The sequence below is a fragment of the Ostrea edulis genome, chromosome 1 (assembly GCF_947568905.1).
Source record: "Ostrea edulis chromosome 1, xbOstEdul1.1, whole genome shotgun sequence".
Classification (NCBI taxonomy): Eukaryota; Metazoa; Mollusca; class Bivalvia; order Ostreida; family Ostreidae; genus Ostrea; species Ostrea edulis.
In genome coordinates, this window is record NC_079164.1 from 1,476,467 (window position 1) to 1,492,124 (window position 15,658).

Here is a 15,658-nt window from a genome sequence, read left to right on the forward strand (position 1 = left end):
GTGAATTGTATATATGATATATACATGTATAATATATACATACACACACATAAATATATATACACACATAAACATACATATACACACATACACATTCAAAGATAAAGGTAACTATTTTATTTTTCATATAAATGTATTATGATTTTCAACAAACTACTTGTCCATTATATTATCATACAATGCCCATTTACCAAGTATTTTGGATTTGCTATGAAATACATTTTGACAATATTTTTCTAAATTTCTATAGTATTTAAACAAATTAATTGCATCTGACAATTTGGGTTTTGAGTCCCGTGATCTGGAGTAATAAATGTGCTTTTTTGCTAGCAAAAGAAAATTTTCCAAACAACTTCCATCAATATTGCCTAGTAACACACTTCTTTTTGTGATTTTATAACCTTTGACAAATACATTGTACCATTTCACAAAATCTCTCCTGAAGGAAGATGCATACACCCAGTCATAAAAAATATGAGTGACTGTTTCTCTTTCACTTTTGCAAAATGAACACAAGTCATTATCTACAAGTTTAAGTTTGCGAAGGAAAGAGTTTGTAACTACATGTATATAACACATAAGAATACGGTATTGAAAATAAATTAATTTTGTTTCTTTTGTGCATAAAGATGCATTCATATAATGAAATTCCCAAAAATTTTCTGAAAAAGTTTCACTGAGATAAGCTTCCCACTTACCTCTTTTGAGTTGTGGGGCTATGAACTCCTTTTCCTTCAAAACTTGATATAAAAATTTAACATAAGAACTAGAGTTCATTTTCTGTACAATGCAAGGTGAAGATAACGCAGTGATCAATCTCATACAATACACTGATTTGGACTCAACAATTCATGGTGTACTTTGCATTTTTCTTTTAAATCAGCAATTTGTCTAATTTCAATCCCAAGGTGTAATAACTTGCATTTCCAAAGAAGAAAAAGATAGACGCTATCAATTGTTTCTGTTTACTGCATTTAATGTACACCCCAATTGATTTTGCTTGCTATATACTACTATTAATTGTGTATATTTGATATAACGTTTAATTATGAACACTGGCTATGGCGTTAACTTTCTAGGATTACATCACGAATGATTCTATTTGATATCAATTTTGACTACCCAGGGAATGAAGAAAATGTTGACCCCTATTTTACTTTATTTAGATATATGTTACCCTATACAATGTATACAAATGCATGGGAAAAGTGGTTTTGAAAATAAAAAAGAAATAAAAGCATCGATGGATGTACAAACACAATAGCGTGAACTGGGAATATTGATTTTGTGTTCAGACACCATACACGTGATCTAATATGTTATTTGGAATCTTTAAAACACTACAGAAATTTAACAGAACGCCACAACATATACCATGAAAGCGTTTGATCTATAGTTTATCGTCAGAATTGCGGTGAGGCTTACGTTCCAAATAACCATTCTGCTGGGGAAAAAATGTAAGTCACAACGCAGTTGTTTAGGCATGACTTCAGTCAAAACCAGAGAGAATATCGCGGATATATATTGCTGGGCGATGTGATACATTGCGAGAGGAGTTTATTAAATTAACATCTATTCATTGTCGAGGGTGAAAGCAATGTCAATTGCAAAAGAAATATTAAGAGAAAAGATTAAAGGGACATAACTGGTGGTGATTCGTTGAACTTAAGACGTAATAATTGTTGCTTCGTCTTATAGCCCTCGACATTAACGATATACGTATATTCATTTCTAATTCAGAGCTCAAACAGGGATGAAGGAGTTTTTAAAAAAGCTAAAAAATCAACAACAACAAAATAAAAAAAAAAAAAAAAAAAAAGACACAGTGAACATACATACGGGTACATGACTTTGGAAAAAATTACAATTGCACATCATGGTTATATATATAATATATATATATCGATAACTTCACAATTTGAAACCAACCCCCCTTCGCAATTTGAGTCTCTGTGATGACGCTCCGAATCAACAAAGTCGCCTTCATTATTAAGTTATGCAAGACATTCTTCATATGCCAAATTTGATTTCAAAAATAAGTATATCTTTCGAGTTGTCACAAGTATTTGTACATTTCCTATCTGTTCAATATTTGAATGATATCATTTGTTTTAATTGTAGAGTTAAAATTACTCTTGCCCAGTGACATGATATTTCCATTAACATTAAAAGTTTTTACAATTGAAAAATATCAAGACGTTTTATTGTTTTTATGCAAATGTTTACTGCATGGTTGACTACAAACAACAAAAAGTAAAGAGTGAAACAAGACACAATACTCTACTTGAAATTAATTGACTATTAGGAAAAGACGTTTCAATTAATAAATCTGTTATCAAACAAAGTAATAAGTGAATCTATAGGACTGTGTCTTCATGAAGTAATGCTGGCTTACCTCATATCTCTCAACCACAAACGGAAAATGAGGTGGTGCTGAATTTTCAAAAACTTATGAATACAAATCCAAACATTTATGCAACAAGTATGACAGCCACACACACACAATATATATATATATATATATATATATATATATATATATATATAATTATTTGCATTGCTATCAATTAACTTCCTTAAAAATTGCTCTGTGTGAGTGCGTGTGGTATGCGTCACATTCTAGCCACTAGCTTAGCTTTCGGATACACTGCTAGTCCCCTTTGTCTTTTTCTTTCATTTTGATTGATTAATACTCAGATACCTGTGAATGTATTCAAAAATTAAAGGACACATCTCGTGTTTTCAAAGTATACAGAATTATATGCATTTTATCTTCCTTATGCTTATAGAAATTAATGGTAATAGTTCGTTCGCTGAGGTTTTGCGATAATTAGCCACAATACGGACTTTTAAAAAAGCCTAGATAGGTAGTCACGTGGTACAGTGATATCATATGCAACCTTCGTCGATCAACTTGTTGTAAAAGTGGTACTAGATATTTTTTAAACACTCGAGTTTTAGGGGCCTAATTTATTTACCATGGATAACATTTATTTCGATGTTGACAAATTTCCCGATACATATCTTTTAGCCACCGGTGCATACAAATAGCGATTTGCGAATAAATAATGTTTACTATTTGGCGACAAAAGAAACAAAGGATGGGATCAAGGAGCTGATTTTATTAAGATTGACTATTTGGTAATGCCATTTCTTTAAACAACTGTAATTAGCGTTGTTGCTTTTCTAAAATGTAAAACTTATACGGTACCAATTTTGATGCACCAGATGCGTATTTCAACAAATAATGTCTCTTCAATGATGCTCAACCGAAATGTTTGAAATCCGAAATATCTATGAAGTTTTAGAGCTAAATATAGCCAAAAATAGCGTGCCAAAAAAGTGGAGCCAAATTCGTCCAAGGATAAGAGCTATGCATGAGGAAGATAATCCTTAATTTTGAAATGAATTTCTAAATTTAATAACAGCAATTAAATATACATCCGTATTTTCAAGCTAGTAACGAAGTACTTAGCTACTGGGCTGTAGAGACCCTCGGGGACTAACAGTCCACCAGCAGAGGCCTCGACCCAGCGGTCACAATATAAAACTTATACAGTACCAATTTTGATGCACCAGATGCGCATTTCGACAAATAATGTCTCTTCAGTGATGCTCAACCGAAATATTTGAAATCCGAAATATCTATGAAGTTTTAGAGCTAAATATAGCCAAAAATAGCGTGCCGAAAAAGTGGAGCCAAATTCGTCCAAGGATAAGAGCTATGCATGAGGGAGATGATCCTGAATTTTGAAATGAATTTCAGTGCAATTATTATTAAATTTATTTTCGGATCAGTTAGATAGGCCTATATTATGTTACGATTACGTATCGTTGACAACTAGGCCTATTGTCAAGGGTGCATTTCGAAGAAAAAAAATAATAATAATGATCAAATTTATAGTGAAAATCACAATAGTTTTAAATTATTTTATTCAAGCAATTTTATTAATCATTCTATTTTTAATCTACACATCTACACGTTGTTACTTAGGAAGTGGGAGCGCGGCGTACTGTTCTTAATTGTTACGTACGCTTTCCTTTAAAGAAATGAAAGCATTATAATTCAATTCAAAGTTGGGATGTGGCGTGTAAAATGTTGTACTATTATACTAATCTTGTTATTCATATTCGAAAACTTGTCATTTATATTCTAAAGCATATCATTCATTTTCGAAAAGTTGTTATTCATATTCGATAATTATCGAATATGAATCACACTTTTTTGAATAGGAATGATAAGATCATCGAATATGAATCATATGTTTTTGAATATGAATGATAAGATTATCGAATATGAATCACAAGGTTTTGAATATGAATGAAAAGTTTAGAATATGAATAACAATTTATTGAATAAGAATGACATGTTTTTGAATATGAATGACACATTTTAGAATAAGAATAATATGTTTTTGAATATGAATCATAAAGTTATCGAATATGAATCACAAGGTTTTGAATATGAATGAAAAGTTTAGAATATGAATAACAATTTATTGAATAAGAATGACATGTTTCTGAATATGAATGACACGTTTTAGAATAAGAATAACATGCGTTGCCCTCGGGGAATATGATTTTTCTGGTGTGAATAAATCTTCATATCTCCCTCACTATCATGCAATAAATGTATAATAGTGCAACGTTTCACACGCCATATTGGGAAATATATTTTATTATTTATAATTGAAAGTTCAATTTTCTTTTATCTAATTTCTTTTTTAAAACTGTCGGTTGTTTGAAACTGCTAGCACAAGTTCTGCCTATATGTTGTTACAAGGTGAAGGTCAGTTGGTGCGAGTGGGTATTGAATTTGAGAGCAGAACGGAAAGCATATGCCGTAGGCCTATATGTAACAGTACGTAGCTTCGATAGAACCATTTTCTCGCAGTTTATCTACGTCTTTGTTCAAGTGCTTGTTTGAAAAAATACAGGGATGCATTCTACTGGGTTTTTTTTTTATGGCAAAGTCGTTGTGCCGACAAAAAATATTCCTGTCTTGTCCCTCATACCTTCCTTCGAAAATAAAAAAAAACACAGTTCAAATCCTCTCTACTGACAGCAAGTACACCCTTAAACGGCACAAAACACACTAATGCAGTGTTATTTACAAGCCGTTAATGTGATAATTGGTTGGTGTGGGGTTTTTTTTTTTGTTGTTGTTGGTTTTTTTTTTTTGGGTTTTTTTTTCTCACTTAATTAAATGTAATCTGTTTATGAAATGGCTAACAACTCATCCAATCTTCGCATATGACGTCACATATAATGGCGCGTAAAATATCGAAGAAAATATGCATATCGCAAGATTTGAATTTCATCGGTTTCAAATTCGAAAACTACACAAACTGTTTCATTTAAAACACATGTAAAGTAGTTTTAGGCATGACATGAATTGATTTTGCTGAAAAAGATAAAAAGTTTAGAAACATATGCGATGTGTCCTTTAAATCCCGGTAAGCAGTTATTCTAACTGTCATATTATGTTGTCAATGTGTAAAATCTTCCATTTGTAACATATCTGTATACTTTAATTGTAGGGGCCTTTTTCATTATTGTAATTTAATGAATTAAAGAATCCTAATACCTAAAATATTATGAATCAGATAACTTTACCAAGGTTAAATTACACAAACCTTTAAGATGACGACAAACCTATAAAGTTTAGATAAATGGTACATGTAGTCTATGCATTTCAAAACAAACGATTTTCAAGTTCTTTATTATCGATGCCAAACGGCTCATCAGAAACAGAATAACATAAATATGGTATATACAGACATCACACAGGAGAGTATACATAAATAGAACAAAAGTTAAATTAAGCATCTCTTTTTAAACATGCTAAATACAAGTATTTACCTAAATTGGTCAATTCTTTAACATTTTGAACACTTAGTAATTGAACCAGTTTGAAAGTATTTGGCCTTTTATAATAATATCTTTTTATATATTTTGATTTCAGTTCATTATAGAATGGACATTGAAGAATGCAAGAATGAAATGGAATTCGTCTTCTACAACAGACAAGCTACATTTTTCACAAAACCTATTGTATTTTGCAATGCCATATTGTCTTTCTTTTTCAATATTTAGATTATGAGATGAAATTCTTAATTTAGTTAAATATTTCTTATATTTGCTATCGATAGGTTTGCACAAGTAATATTTATTATAGAAATTGTCAATGAGGTGTTGATATAAGAAACTTTTAAGACATTTTACAAATATCATTAAATATTTAATGTTTTATGAGTCCGAGTATAGGGCATGCAATTAGGATAGTGGGGGATATTATAACCACATTTGTGACACGAGCAAATTTGTAACACGTACCAGGAAGGTATTTAACGCCAAGAGGGGTGGCGAGAGATTAGAATCAATTATTCTGGAAAGCAAATCAAGGATCGCTAATGATTATGTCGTAATTAAGAGACAAGTGAAATTGTCATCAAATAATTCAGTTTAAATGTTTTGATTTAGACTTGTTTCGGATGTACTTCTTATAACAAGGATGTTGAACAAGTTTTTTCGGAAAACAAATCAATGATGGCAATTGACTTATGTCGTAATCAAGAGACAATAGAAACTGTCACCGAATAAATCAGGATTTGTTTTATGATTGTAATTTAGAAAGTTAATTTTTTGGTATGTAGATGTAAGTTTAGGTTTTTATGTCAAGTTGTAAGATAATTTGCACATTACAGTGTCTATATCAAGAAATGAAAACAAAAACACAGCAAAGGTTTATAATTCATAAAACAATAGGGAATACACACACACACACACACACACACACACACACACACACACACACACACACACACACACATTATGGTATATTTTTCCCTCCACGAGTAGGTCAGCGTTGGCATTGTCCAAATTAGGTCCTACAAGAAATGAATTACATTAGTGTTACATGACACCTCATTTACAAATCTTACACATATTCTTGTCTTCATCAGAATCTTTTTTCTCTCCAGTTAACCATATCCAGTAGATCAACTTCGGACGTTAGCCGCGATGGTAGAACAATAGAAACCCTGGAGTCTGCAAGAGATAGCAAGCGCGCTTTGAGACCAGGGTAATGCACCTGATTTATTGATTTATTGATTTATTGCGATCTATTTACAGTTACTATGTTTGATGCATTTAAATAAAAGACAAGTTTTTAATCCATAGTGGTTGATAGGCTTTGTTATCACTGGTTAACATACGTAAACGCAATGAATACACGTGTTTCTTGCAACAAAATCTGAGCTTTTGATGACGGAATATACAATTGATTTTGAATTAAGTGGGTACTTAAAAACTCTGCTTGAAGCCTTCTTCATTCATACAGAATTGTTCTTTTAAAATTATCTATCACGTATTACTATTTTAATTCATCAATATCATTTTCATCTCAATACAAACAAAATAATTACATCAGAGCAAGTCTAAAAACATCTAACCCGAATTATTCGGTGAGAGTTTTAATTGTCAAATAATTACGACATAAATCATTTGGTTTCCGGAACAACTTGTTCAACATCCTAATTCTAAGGAGTACTTCGGACCAAATAAGTCTAAAAACATTTAACCTGAATTATTTGATGACAGATTGACTTGTCTCTTAATTACAACATACATCATTAGCGATCCTTGATTTGTTCTCCAGAACAAGTAGTTCTAATCTCTCACCATCCCTAACCATCCCCATCCCCTCTTGACGCTAAATTCCTGTTACGTGCCACAAATTTGCTCATGCCACAGCTGTGGTTATAATGTCCCTCACTATACTACTCTTGCGTAAATACCTAATCTTTTAAACTGCTTACATGCTTTCTAACCCCATAGGAGGGAAGATATGCAATACGATACAAAACGTATCAAAGTGTCGATCTAGGGTTACCCTTACACCGGATTCATCGCAATATTGGTGAGTTCGGGTTTGATTCAAACAATATTTATTCAATGAATTGATGGGATTGGGCAGCTTAGCCTATATGAATCCTCTCCCTTATGATCGAACTGTAAGTGTTTACGTACAAAATTGTATAACATATGTAATTAATTTGGAGTCAATATGAAAACAAATAAAAGACATATAATATTTGCACAAATTACAGTTTAATGTAGTTATACAAGTATAAATAGAGTATTGATGCATTGTGATAAGTCAAAAATATATATCAAATATATTTAATATATTTGAAGATTATCTTGATCTTTTGATAATCGCAATAAATCTCTACAGAAGGTCAAAAAGTTTCTTATTTGTGTCAAAATCAATATAAGGATTTCCGAATAACACCGTGTAATAGATTGGTGGATATGCGTATATCAGTTTCTGACATAATTGCATTTATATTATGAAGACGTTTATGTCGATAATTGTTATACTCAGGACATTCTAAAACGAAATTATTTGCATCCTCACAGAGTGCATCACAATTATTACACTATATTCATGTGAACTTGAGATAAAAGAAACCACGGAGTCCTCCACATCTATTTCGTACTTAAATATTTTATTGGAAATGAGCAAACTAACAATTTAACTTTATGACAAACAGATTGATTTCAGCTTCTCCATCGTCAACTTCCCACATCTAAATGTGGCAATATGCCATTATCACCTGCATATAGTGTTAATAGTTGCACGCAAGAGCTTACTCTCGGTATGATCAGTTTTTTAATCGAGTCAGGCTAATGGCAAACAAGTTGATGTTACAGGGGTTTCAACAGTCTCGTTTAAAGTCAGCATTTCAGTCGTTATAATGATGTAGTTTGTCAATACAAGATTACAACCTATCATTGGGTCAAATGCTAGGCCGTTCTTGGCACACTGATTTTGACTACGGATTGCTCGCTTACCTGATCAACATATAGGGCTCACGGGTCGTTTGACTGGTCGACAGGGGATGCTTATTCCTCCTTGTCACTCTTTATTTTGTATTCCTTATATGAGCGATGAGATTGATCACTGTTCTTTATCTTCACCTTTCACTTGAAGGAGTCTGACAAGTGTTGGGAAAAAAAGATCCGAGTTCAAATTACTGGCATTGTTTTTTAACTAGCAGTGTATATTGATAATTCATTTTCTATCACCAATATTGAAATATTCAATACTACTCCTACAATACAATGAACCAGTGCTTTTCTTGTACATGTAGTGGCAGTAGTAGTAGTAGTAGTAGTTAGTAGTAGTAGTTAGTAGAAGTAGTTAGTAGTAGTAGTTAGTAGTAGTAGTAGTAGTAGTAGTAGTAGTAGTAGTTAGTAGTTAGTAGTCGTAGGAGTTAGTAGTAGTAAAGTCTTATATTTAAAGATATAGAATTACAGATATTGTTTAAAGTGTCAATCTGACGTCATCCGAGGTCTTTCAGTTTGTTTAGTCACCAGGGTCACGTTACTCACACATTTGTAATGGACGTAACAGACACGTCTCTCGTGGACAGTCAGTGCACGCTAACAATTACAATAGAGTACGTCTCTCATGGACAGTCAGTGCACGCTAACAATTACAACAGAGTACGTCTCTCGTGGACAGTCAGTGCACGCTAACAATTACAACAGAGTACGTCTCTCGTGGACAGTCAGTGCACATTAACATTGTTTTAACGTTAACATTGTTTTAACATTAACATTGTATTAACGATAGATGACAACCTTACTACAACGAGTATAGTCAGTATATACCCCCAACATGCGGGGTGTAGCTATGTTGTGACAGGTGTGTTGGCTATGTTGTGACCGGGCTGTAGGCTATGTTGTGACCGGGGTGTAGGCTATGTTGTGACCGGGATGTAGGCTATGTTGTGACCGGGGTGTAGGCTATGTTGTGTCCGGGGTGTAGGCTATGTTGTGACCGGGATGTAGGCTATGTTGTGACCGGGGTGCAGACTATGTAGTGACCGGGATGTAAGCTATGCTTTGACCGGGTGTCGACTATGTTGTGACCGGGATGTAGGCTATGTTGTGACCGGGGTTTAGGCTATGTTGTGACCGGGATGTAAGCTATGTTGTGACCGGGGTGTAGGCTTTGTTGTGACCGGGATGTAGGCTATGTTGTGACCGGGGTGTAGGCTATATTGTGACCAGGTTGTAGGCTATGTTGTCACCGGGGTGTCGATTATGTTGTAACCGGGGTGTAGACTATGTTGTGAACGGGGTGTAGGCTATGTTGTGACCGGGGTGTAGGCTATGTTGTGACCGGGATGTAGGCTATGTTGTAACCGGGGTGTAGGCTATGTTGTGACCGGGATGTCGGCTAAGTTACAACCGGGGTGTCGACTATGTTGTGACCGGGGTGTAGGCTATATTGTGACCGGGTGTAGGCTATGTTGTGACCGGGGTGTAGGTTATGTTGTGACCGGCGTGTAGGCTATGTTTTGACCGGAGTGTAGGCTATGTTTTGACCGGGGTGTAGGCTATGTTTTGACCGGGGTGTAGGCTATGTTTTGACCGGGGTGTAGGCTATGTTGTGACCGGCGTGTAGGCTATGTTTTGACCGGGGTGTAGGCTACCGAAGCGGCAATATAAATGATCGAGGTTCGTTTTCGCAAAATATCTCAATTCATGGATACACTTCGCAGGAAAGCATATGGTTACGGAAGGAAGCATTAATTCAGGAATATGTGGAAACAAATACATGTATATTCACTGTACACTTTATAGTTTTATCAAACACCTCAACACACTTCCGGCGATCTAGGCAAGTTTGGCACTACCGCGTGTCTATGATCAAATACTAGATAAAATAATCTGAGTTAAACTTTTTCAAACATTGAAAGCCGTAATGAAAATAGGAAAAACCAGTTGTAATAGCGAACTTTAAAAGTATCGTAAATGGATTCTTTAATAAATATACAACGGTGACACAAAACAACCCTTATCATTCTATAAATGAGTTTGAAACATCTTTGGAAAAAGAATTAACATATGGTGACCCACGTGTTTTGGAGTGATATCACATTTATATTTTGCTGTTTACGTTAGTGTCCGATTTATAATCTACATTTAACCTACAGTTACTGCACGGACTCCATTTCATTTTTTTGTATTTGATCGAAATGTAAAAGTAAAAATTAAAAAAAACAACAACTGAAGATAACTTTAGATAGGATGGTGTCATTTTTCAATATAATGGTAAATGAAGATCATATGATACCCCAGATTTTGGACGCATCAATTAAATGAAGATTTTACGGTATTTACGTGTAATTTTTCTAGAAAGATTTCAATTTTTGGGGGGTAATGTTTTTCGACGAAATATTCGCTCAAATTTAACAAAGTTCAGAATCAGTGCAGGTTAATCAGCTCTACATCAAAACAGGTCGTTACTCCATACCTATCAAAACAGGTTGTTACTCCATACCTATCAAAACAGGTTGTTACTCCATGCCTATCAAAACAGGTTGTTACTCCATACCTATCAAAACAGGTTGTTACTCCATACCTATCAAAACAGGTTGTTACCCCATACCTATCAAAACAGGTTGTTACTCCATACCTATCAGAACAGGTCGATAACTATCAAAACAGGTCGGTAATACTTATCGTTCCAATAGAGAAATTGTTTCGTTATTGTCAAAATATTGTAGAAAATTACAGAATTGCATTTTCGCCTTAACAAAATTATCCTGTATATTTTTTTTCAATTTCAATTATTATTATGAATATAAAAACGAAACACACTCTGGTGACTTCTGTGTATATTCTACATATAACAAATTATCTCTGGTATCTTGAATATAAACTCAACTGTTAGAAATAAGAACTACAAATAACAACTTATGGTCGTATATGCAGTACCCTTTATGTCAATTGATTATTTATTTATTTTGGTACCTTAACCCCCCCCCCCCAATAAACAGGATTCAAATTGAACATCTGTTGTCTGTTACCAAATAAAAAACGATACGTATAATGTCAGCCTGTTAATATGTTGTCTCGTACAAATGCACTAGTGAATATATAATTATTGCTCCAACAGTTTTGTTCTATCAAAATATCCATGCAAATCATGTCCAATTTACAGGCATATATATATATATATATATATATATATATATATATAATTTATTGAATATATATATATATATGTATACACACACACACACACACACACACACACACACACACACACACACACACACACACACACACACATATATATATATATATACATTATTACTACAGTAACTTGATCGGAAGAGTCGGATCACGTCTCGTTGACAGGCGTGGATCATCAGATCACACGAGACGCGAAGCGTCGACTTTGATCTGATGATCCGCACCTGTCCGCGAAACGTGATCCAACTCTTCCGATCAAGTTACTGTGGTAATGATAAATTTATTATATATCCCCTATGCATTTTAAATCCACATTTATATGATACTAAATGTAATCCAAATGATCAAAAATACAGACATACAGTGAAATTATGTCTTGTGTATGCAGTTTTGTTTGTGACGCGGCCAATATTTTAAGCAAAAGAACGTTGTGTTGATGCATTGTGATGTCATCAGTTTCAGAGGATACTGATACGGAATCAGAAAACAACAGGGTGGTGATCCGGAAAACCAGATCACATGCTGTGAAATCCACAGTATCAAAGAACGATAAATTAATGGGTATATCATAAATGCAAGTAATGTCAAGAAACATAGATATAAGTGTCAAAGAACGGTCGTAAATATTATTTTTATTTCGCTGATCGAATGAAATGTTAATTTTACCTGAGTACAAATATCAATGATGAAGGTTAATCTTCTCATGTAATATATACATGTGTGTATTATTGCCATGCAACCTTATTATGGCCTCATCTTACCCTCGAGGGTCACGATTTTAATAAATTGGAACCTACACTATTTGGTGATGCTTGCTAATCAATGTGACTATAGAAGGCCCTGGTGGTCGTGAGAAGACGATTTCATTTAAAACTTTGATCCCTTCCTACACTCCGGGTCCATGATTGGAACAAACTTTAATCTGTCCTTCCTGTTGATGCCGCAGGTGCTCGTGAACCGAATTTCCGGTACCCCCCCCCCTCCTCGTGTATTTTTGAATGTTCAATTTCTTGGGTATGTATTTCGGGTGCATTTTTGATAAAATATGTAGCTTCAGAGTGCATCTATTTCAATAAGTTACATAAATCTCGCATAGAAACCGTTTTTAAAAATGTGATATCAAAGATCACAATATATGAGCACAGGTGCTTGTGGACATGACTTCCGTACCCCCCCCCCACCCCTTCTTGTAATTTTAAATGTTCAATTCCTTGGGTGTTTCGGTATGTTTTTTGAAACATGTCAGACAACGTTCGACCCAATGACAGGTTGTATTTGTAATTAGATCATTATAATGACCCTAGACTTTGCGAAATGCTGACTAAATGTATTTATTGTAGAATAGTTCCATACACAATTTGCAATAGGTCTACCACAGATGAGATATTAACCTTAATTATTAATGTTACATTTTCCATCAGCAATTCAATCTACGTCACAGTTCAGATGAGTCAGCCATGGTTCTTATATTACAATGTGCATAACACTCAAAATATCAAATAACAACAAAAGTAATGAGCCTAATATCATGTGGGATCAAGAAATTGGAGAAATTTAATTAGAGAACAGCCGTGAGTTTAAGTGTCTGGATCATTACAGTGTAGATAAATGGTAATTTGTTGATTGTTTAATAATCGCAAACATTGGAGAATATAGTATTACCGTCTCTTTCAGTATATGTAAACTGAAAGTCACTAAGATATATCTATATACCTTAACGCTCACCTGAGCATCACACCAAAATGTCCGCGGTAGAAACGTGGTTTTGGCACTCACTTGTCAGCTGGGAGGTCACGTGTTCTAATGTCAGTCCCGGCGGCCGTCAAACTAAGACTTTAAGTGGATAGTGACTGATAAGCAATACAAAATAGAGAATTGGGCAAACATGGACCCCTGGATATACCAGAGGTGGGGTCCGACAAACAGGGACCCCTGGTCACACCAGAGGTGGAATCATGGGACTAGGAGGAGTAAGCATCCCCTGTTGACCGGTCACACCCGTAGTTAACCCTATATCTTGATTATTATCAATTTAATTGTTTTACACATCATCTTGTTTTATTCATTTATCATTGTTAATGTAAGGTACATTGAAAAAAAAAAACAGAGGATAAAAAAAACCAGAATCAATCTTCAGTATCTTCGATTGGAATATTCTGTGATCATTTCTTGTGGTAGAATAGATCCTCAGTACCTCTTGCTTGTTGTAAGAGGCGACTAAATGGGACGGCTCTTCGGATGAGAACGCAACAACCGAGGTCCCGTGTCACAGCAGGTGTAGCACAATAAAGATCCCTTCCTGCTCAATGGTCATAAACGCCGAGCATAGGCCTAAATTTTGCAGCCCTTCACCGGCAATAGTAGCGTCTCGATATGAGTGAAATATTCTCGAGAGGGACGTTAAACAATATTCAATAATTTCTTACAATACTATACCCCCCCCCCCTCTGCTATTGGTTGTTGGTGAAGAACCAAATATATTGACCTCTGCACTGTGCTTAAGGCCGTAGTACTTAGTGAACGCTCTTTATCGTGCGAATGTCTACCGCGGTACACTCATTAAATATACGGAACACTCGAGAACTGAAGCTAAGAGTTAATGCAGCTCAAATTCTCTGTCAACTTCACCATGTTAAAGCCAGGGGCGGCTCCAGGAATTGCGGTTACGGGGGGAGCCACTTCACCCAAAGTCAATAAAAGCGTGCAATTGAGGGTTTCAAAATCATGGTTTATCGACCATTCAAAATATATATGGTAACATGCCTTTATTAATGGTAAATATCTGTTGAACACTCACCTCAAATTGTTTCAAGTTATATATGACAGATTTTTTTTTACAGTAGGTCAAAGTATGGTATATTTTTCGAGATTTTTCTCACATGTAACCTTCGTTACTGAGTCCTTGACATGATAATATGTAAGATAAACATTAATTTTACATGTATTATTCCATAATTTCTATTGGAATTGACTGAGCATATATTTTTCTAATTTGCGAAAGACAATAAATACAGGTTTTCAAAGAAAATATTTATCTGCTGTAAAAGTCAGCAATAAGATTTTAAGAGCGCAAAATAAACGACTAGATATCACTTCCAATATCGTTGAAATGGCAGAAAATAAAATTGATTAACAAATATTCTCGAACAGTTCAATATGTATGAAACATGAAAACAAAAGACTAGCAATAGATATAGAACGATAGCTTTTTTGTATGTAAATGAAGTAGCGCTATAATTATGTAACGTATGTTTCAACACTTACACAACAGTACATCCATGAAAATAGTATAGCCAAAATGATGTCATCATCTAAGATATTGTGGTCTATGACATCGAAAGCCGCAGAGAGGTCGAACAATATAAGGATAGCGCAACATATTTGGATCCCTCTCCACTTTTGCTGTAAGGACATATTAAGATTCGTTTACAAAACTAGACTTAATGAATTTTTCAGTCGTTAACGGCAAGGGCATGGCTGTTATCGGGGATCGGGTGGGACGGGGGTGGGACGGGGGTGGGGGGGGGGGTCATCGTGGTTTACATTACAGGACGTGCCAAGAAAAAATATTTACGCAAATCTTTTTTAGACGTTGCAAAAA

The 15,658-nt window shown here is 34.5% G+C and overlaps 1 protein-coding gene, 1 long non-coding RNA gene and 1 pseudogene across 2 annotated transcripts in view; 1 reads left to right on the forward strand and 2 right to left on the reverse strand.

Annotated features, from left to right (window-relative positions):
* The window catches only part of LOC130050430 (uncharacterized), a 31,152-nt gene extending 30,132 nt beyond the window's left edge, over nucleotides 1-1,020 (reverse strand). Inside the window, exon 1 of the mRNA XM_056150511.1 lies at nucleotides 699-1,020. The gene's annotated coding sequence lies outside the window, so the exon portion shown is untranslated. The remainder of the gene's footprint in view (nucleotides 1-698) is intronic.
* The window catches only part of LOC125664527 (uncharacterized), a 272,796-nt pseudogene that overhangs the window by 104,168 nt on the left and 152,970 nt on the right, over nucleotides 1-15,658 (forward strand).
* LOC130050448 (uncharacterized) lies at nucleotides 5,707-15,459 on the reverse strand. Its single transcript, XR_008798883.1, has 3 exons — nucleotides 15,322-15,459; nucleotides 8,860-9,002; nucleotides 5,707-6,890 (listed from the first exon to the last, which is right to left on the reverse strand). It is a non-coding gene; the product is annotated as an uncharacterized LOC130050448 (long non-coding RNA).